The sequence below is a fragment of the Pyrus communis genome, chromosome 7, assembly GCF_963583255.1.
Source record: "Pyrus communis chromosome 7, drPyrComm1.1, whole genome shotgun sequence".
In the NCBI taxonomy this organism is placed as follows: domain Eukaryota; kingdom Viridiplantae; phylum Streptophyta; class Magnoliopsida; order Rosales; family Rosaceae; genus Pyrus; species Pyrus communis.
The window spans coordinates 14,586,150-14,592,149 of record NC_084809.1 but is presented as its reverse complement, the minus strand read 5'-3'; the positions used below and the strand labels follow the sequence as shown (position 1 = coordinate 14,592,149).

The 6,000-nt window shown below is 40.6% G+C and overlaps 1 non-coding gene across 1 annotated transcript; it reads right to left on the bottom strand.

Annotated features, from left to right (window-relative positions):
* Positions 1–2,715: 2,715 nt before the first annotated feature.
* On the bottom strand, positions 2,716–2,788 carry TRNAK-CUU (transfer RNA lysine (anticodon CUU)). Its single transcript has one exon. It is a non-coding gene; the product is annotated as a tRNA-Lys (tRNA).
* Between the last annotated feature and the right edge of the window lie 3,212 nt (positions 2,789–6,000).

Below are 6,000 nucleotides of genomic sequence, written 5' to 3'. Positions count from 1 at the left end.
AAACATATTTTGTATGCTTTGTAAGTTTATCTAATTTTAATAATTTATTTCAAATACAAGGCAAAAGCATAACATTACAACCCGCCAAAGATGTTAAAATAATATTATTCTTAGTCATTTGAAGCATGTTTCATTACGCATGAAACAATTTTGTATTTCGAAGCATGATTCACTACGTTCCAACATTCGTGTTTTGTGAATGATCTATTGTTGTTATAAAAATTGAATCACATTTGTACTTGTAGGTGCCGAAAGAGAATTGTATGACAATGCCACCTCTTTTTGGACCGCTGGAGGACTTTTTTGGTGCCTAAGGCAATAATTAATCCAATTGCCCTATCAGCTCGAGTTGTTCATTCAATCCAAACTTGGTTGCTCGAATTGTTAACCTTGATACTAAACCCAAATACACATGTCGAACTTATAACTAAAATTTAAACATAATATCAGATACATTTTCTATTATTTTTACATTATTTACCTTAGTCTAGTGATATTTCTCTTTATTTATAAGTAGAAGATCTTAAGTTTGACTTATGTAAATGACGAGTGCAGTACCAAATTATTATGACTAGAGCATTATGTGATTTAACTAAAATTGTTCATCACTTGGCGTAACTATCCCGTCATATAAAAAAAAATCAATAGAGATAGGTTTAAGCGTATTCTAACACATCAATAAAAATAAAATAAAAAAACTCCAAGGTTTTAATTTCTAAGCACCAACACATCCACACATTCCAATTTGATCAGAAGATAAATTTTTCCTAACGTAAAAGTTTCATCAAATCAGCTAGTACTAAGTTTCATCAAAACCTTCAACCCAAGTCCAATCTATATCGGACCAAAAGAAGCCCAACTCGGATTTTTGATCCGGTCTAAATAGAACCAATGCAAACCCGTGTGAGTTTCTTTGCTGTCACCGTTGTCTTCCTCCTTTCAAACTCATTTTCTTCTGTGTCACCTGAACACCAATCAACCCTGTTAAGTTGTTAGAATATGAAAACTCATCGTCAACATTTGTATTTACAATTATGTATGCAATTTCACGTGCTTTGATGGTCACACCACAATAGATGTTATCCCAAGCCCATCAGCTGAATATACAGATGACACATTGAGCCCAAAAACTCAAGTACTTAGAAAAAAGAAACTTTGTAATTATAAAATTGAATAAATTACAAAAAAACTACCTCAACTATAGGTTTAACGACAATCTCATACCTCATATTTGAAAAATGACAATGTCATACCTTACCTTACAAATTCATGTCAATGTCAGACCTCCGTCAGTTTTTCTGTTAATTTTTCTGTTAAATGCTGACGTGGCTTATGATGAGCTCCACTCCTTAGTCCAACTAGATTAAAAAATTAATAAAATATTAAATAATTAAATAATATTTTTCTTTAATATTTTTATAAAATAAGTGGGACCCACCCCCTACAAATTCATCACCCTCACTAAATTTAAATCTGTAACCAAACACCCCACACAATCCCCCTCTTCTCCATCTCCAGACCAATTTCAAACAAAAAACCCCCCAATTCCCACGTAACCTTAACCCTACCTCGTCCATCTTCCCATTCGGACCCATTGGCGCCCAAACATCCAGAATGTCGAGCGACCACTGGCAATTGGTTGAGAATGACTCGTAGACCATAAAGTTCCACCGGACCATCAGCTCCGGAGAATTCGACCTCGGCGCCAGCGTGTCTTTGTCGGAGCTTTTCGCCAACACAGGTTGGTGAAATGGGCAGAGGCGCTTCACTCGGTTGGCCATGGGTCACACCAGCGTCGTCCAGTTCGTAAACGACAACGTTTTGGAGAGCCTGGCGTCAAAGGTGTCGTTGTTCTGGAAGAGATAAACATAGTTGTTGCCTCCGGCGGATGGAAGTGGAGTCTCTGGAGAGACAATGAGTAGTATCTCCCACAAAGGGACGAGAACAAAGACGGTGGATATGGCGGTGGAGGAGGAGTTCGTGAGGGAGGAAACATCGTGGCAACTGCGATGGGGGTAGGAAGAGGCTGATCGCGGATTGAGGATGAAGTGGTGGCGGTCATTAGCAAGGGTGATGGGGAAATGGTGGATTCAGTCGGTGGTACGGGAGAGGTGGAGGGAGAAGAAGGCGAGGAGGAACAGGGAAGCGCAAGTGAAGATGAGGAAAGCAGGGAGTGTGGCACATGGCTTCTTGGAAGCAAATGAAGAGGGACAAAAATGAAGGAGGCCAGAATTTAAAGAAGGTAGTGGCAGTGACGGTGGTGGGGAGGAGGAGAACTACCGATGGGTCTGAAGAGAAGGATCCAAGACGAGGTAGGGTTAGGGTTTCGGGGGAATTGGGGGGCTTTTTGTTTGAAATTAGTCTAGAGATAGAGAAGAGGGGGGGATTATGGGAGTGTTTGGTTACGGATTTAAATTTGGTGAGGGAGATGAATTTGTAGGGGGTACGTCCCACTTATTTTATAAAAATATTAAATAAAAATATTATTTAATATTTTATTAATTTTTAATCCAGTTAGACTAAGGAGTGGAGCCCGTCTTAAGCCACGTCAACATTTAATAGAAAAATTAACAGAAAAACTGACGGAGGTCTGACAGTGACACAAATTTGTAAGATGAGGTATGATATTGTCATTTTTCAAACATGAGGTATGCGATTGTCGTTGGACCTATAGTTGAGGTAGTTTTTTGTAATTTACCTATAAAATTTCAAATACGCTCACCGTGGGGCTCGAACTCACAACCACAAGGTTAAGAGCCTTGCACTCTACCAACTGAGCTAGACAGGCTACTTGTCAAAATTTCAACTTCTCCTATAATAAAATAGTTGTTGGATAAAAATTCTTGGTTTTAAGCTTATAATCCTACCAGTAGATAATAGCTTTTAAGGAACCCAATGGATATTACCTAACTTACAAGTAGTAAGAAATATGCAGCCATATCGTGTACAAATATAAGAAACTAGTGCATGAGAAGCAACAATTATATTTAGTAATTATGACACACCCCGATCGAGGTCAGGGCATGCTGGCCGTCACGTGGAAGTGACGTAACCATGTGCATAGTGCGAAAGCTAATAAAATAATAATAAATAGTACGAATAATTAAAAACCAGCTTTACACAAAGTAATAACAAACATGTGCAAGCGTAAGTGTGAAAACCAAAGTTCAGAGCATGAAAACCTAATGCAGTCCGGAAGAAAATGACACTACAAAAGCACACCCGAAGGTGGTCCTACATTGGTAATAGTCTGTCAGATATGCCGGGGAAATCCTCAGGGAAACCACCAAACGTGCTAGCCAACTAGAACCTGGAGGGGCGCAAAACAAAAAGTGTGAGTGGGCAAAAACAAAGCTTTTCAAAAACCATTTCATAAACAAAGTTCTAACCCCTCGCCGTAAAACCTGTACACTTCCCAAAAAATATAATATACATATATATAAATCATGCTCGGAAATATGCTATGCCAAAACCTCGAAGTAAAGTGCAAGTGCTCAGGTAATATCACATCAATGTCACATAATCTGTCAGCCAGAGTCACCTAACGTGACCTGTACGGCTGAATCTAGAGCTCAAATCTCTCTCTCACTAACTATACCTGCACACGAGTCGGAACCACCTAAAGTGGTCTGTACGACAAGCCTGGGTGTAATATAAGTACGCTCAAGTGCTACGATCACGTGAAGGCTGGGCGAATAATCGAGGGTCACCTACGAGTCGAAACCACCTAAAGTGGTATGTACGACAGGACTGTGCACCTAACTTGGATCCAAGATGAGCGTGTGGTGCGGGAGGTGAACATCACGTGAAGGACTGTGCCCAACTCTGGGCGGGAGCATTAACACCGAGGGTGCAGGTTATGAGCTCTCTATGCATCTCAAATCACTACTGAACATAAACATAATTCATACTTACCTGGCACTTACCTGTGCGTCCACAACACCAATACACATATATATATGCAACTAATAATGCGTAAACTAATGGCAAACAATAAACATGGCATATAAACGAATAAACGTTTCAATCAATTTCTGGGAAAAACATGAGTCTATAGGTATATACGGAAAACCAAAAGCCCACTCACTGGTATGTAGAAGGGTCGTAACCCCCTTGCCTCGAGTGACCACGCTCGTCCTCGGGATAGGTATCACCTATATGCGAAACAACTATAAAAACGTTAATTTTAAAGCACATAACCAACCTTATGAAATAACTTCTCATACAATGCTCAAATGGGGTGTATGAATACACCAACGTGATCTACTCAACCTGCCGTCAGGAATATTCCGTTAACTTTAACAGATTTCGCTAACGCCGTTAGGAATATTCCGTTGTCTTCTCCGGCGAGGCTCCGGTGCCGTCGCCGCCGCCGAAAAATCGGGTAATTTTCAAAACCTCCTATTTTCTTCGTTTTTCAACCAAATTTCACAAAATTGGTACCAAAATGAAGCTTACAACGAGAGGAACAAATTCATACCACTTTCAAGTGCTAAAATCCACGAAATCTAGCCAGAAAAACACCACCAACTCCGGCCAACCTCTAAACTCACGATCCCGACGTCCAAAACCTTCAAATGAACCACCCCGAGCCTCCTAAGGACCTCACCAAGCTTCCTACAAGCTTGAAATTCCCAAAAACACAAGAATTAACGTGTGCATGAACAGTGACAAAAATCGGGTATCCCGAGTTCGACGTGAAAACGAAGGTATCCTTACCTGAAATAGGTATGGTTGAACTTCTACGGACCTCATGAGCATGAATATGTACTTTATTTCCTCGATCTGTGAAGATTTGGGTGGTTTCTAGGTATGTCCGTACAAATGGAGGTGAAAATGGGAGAGAGAGAGAGAGCTCGGGACAGGGGGTGCAGGGCAGGGAAAGGTGAGGGTGAATGTGGGGAAATGTGTGTGGTCCACAACCAGCCAACCAAAACTCAAAAACAACCACACAACGAAAATTCACACTAGGGGCAAAATCGTCCTTTCACACTTACGGTTTGAAAATTCTGGAACGGGCTGTCACAAATTATAAATAGAGATACTGATAATTTAGATGAGGAATAATATTTAAAAAAAATATAAGACATGATTTAGGACCACACAAGATTTCAGATGAAGAAATGAAAAAAAATTAATTTTAGACAAAATAGAACATGTTTTAGGAGCAAAGAAGTATAATTATTTATTGGAACTAAAAATTGAGTGTAACCCAGTAGAGGAAAGTGGAACATCAAGAGTAAATAATAATTCAAGATACATTGCCAGAACATACCAACAATTTTTAAGACAAACAAGTGAGCAATATACTAAATGAAGAGAATAGATTACATAGAGGAAAATATGGTCAGGCCATCTAGGAAAAATAGGGTGTCTTACTTGAGAGGAATTGACCAAATTAATATAGTAGGAAATATATTGAATTTAGATAATGCAAATTCACAAGATTAGTAAAAAAAACCAATACAAAGATGGGAAAATAGTTGTATACATGCAACATTAATGTGACATCCCACATCGCCCAGGGGAGTGATCCTTAAATGTATATTCACATCTCTACCTAGCACGAGGCCTTTTGGGAGCTCACTGGCTTCGGGTTCTGTAGGAACTCCAAAGTTAAGCGAAAAGGGGGCTAGAGCAATCCCATGATGGGTGACCCACTGGGAAGTTGCTCGTGAGTTCCCAAAAACAAAACCGTGAGGGAATGGTAAGCCCAAAGCGGACAATATCGTGCTACGGTGGTGGAGCGGGCCCGGGAAGTGGTTCCACCCTGGGCCGGGATGTGACAAATTGGTATCAGAGCCTAACCCTGGCCGCGTGTGTGCCGACGAGGACGTCGGGCCCCTAAGGGGGGTGGATTGTGACATCCCACATCGCCCAGGGGAGTGATCCTTAAATGTATATTCACATCGCATGAGGCCTTTTGGGAGCTCACTGGCTTCGGGTTCCTTAGGAACTCCGAAGTTAAGCGAGAAGGGGGCTAGAGCAATCCCATGATGG